Source organism: Babylonia areolata, chromosome 27, assembly GCF_041734735.1.
Source record: "Babylonia areolata isolate BAREFJ2019XMU chromosome 27, ASM4173473v1, whole genome shotgun sequence".
Lineage (NCBI taxonomy): Eukaryota > Metazoa > Mollusca > Gastropoda > Neogastropoda > Buccinidae > Babylonia > Babylonia areolata.
Window position 1 is genome coordinate 34,523,303 of NC_134902.1, and position 963 is coordinate 34,524,265.

Genomic DNA, 963 nt, shown 5'->3' on the forward strand with positions numbered 1-963 from the left:
ATGACATGGCTACATTAGGTTTAAGAGTTTGTGGTGGTATGTACGAGTTTCAGAATGGATATTGACCAAGAGTGTGTATTTTGTTCTCTCTGTTCATCTTGAACTCTCTCTGTATGTATATGCATTATATATATATATATATATATATATATATATATATATATATATATATATATATATATATATATGACTCACTCAACAGTAATCATGGGCCAGCCCTTGGAGTCTAGTTTACCGACCTACTGGCTTACATCCTTAAGGTTAATTTGACAAGGACTGACGTCTTGGGTGGGCCAGCCCCCTTTCCCAATGTCCTTCCGTCATCACTGGCCATGGGTGTGGCTTCTGGGGCAGTAGCAATGGTATATAAGTAAGAGGGTGCAGGAATCACACAGTCCCTGGCTGCTGTTGCTGCTCGTCCTCGTCTTGTCTGCTGCCTGACTGCTGTACTGCCACGTGCTGACTGCTGTACTGCCACGTGCTGACTGCTACTGCACTTCAAGGTGAGAGAGAAGATAAAGGGAAGGTTTGGCAGCATAGTCTTTTTGACTCACTTGTGTAAACAAAGTGAGTCTATGTTTTAACCCGGTGTTCGGTTCTCTCTCTCTCTCTCTCTCTCTCTCTCTCTCTCTCTCTCTCTCTCTCTCTCTCTCTCTCTCTGTGTGTGTGTGTGTGTGTGTGTGTGTGTGTGTGTCCGTGGTAAACTTTAACATTGACATTTTCTCTGCAAATACTTTGTCAGTTGACACTAAATTTGGCATAAAAATAGGAAAAATTCAGTTCTTTCCAGTCATCTTGTTTAAAACAATATTGCACCTCTGGGATGGGCACAAAAAAAATAAAATAAAAAAGAAGCCTAATTATATGCAGACTGCATTTACTGTTATATTTATATTTTTTGTATTCTCTAAACTTGGCACTTTGACCTCTTATTCTGACACAACAACAAGAGGAGTCATTATT

At 40.0% G+C, this 963-nt stretch overlaps 1 protein-coding gene across 1 annotated transcript in view; it reads left to right on the forward strand.

Annotated features, from left to right (window-relative positions):
* Positions 1–363: 363 nt before the first annotated feature.
* Positions 364–963, forward strand: part of LOC143300978 (uncharacterized) — a 6,230-nt gene continuing 5,630 nt past the window's right edge. The window contains exon 1 of the mRNA XM_076614943.1: positions 364–503. The gene's annotated coding sequence lies outside the window, so the exon portion shown is untranslated. The remainder of the gene's footprint in view (positions 504–963) is intronic.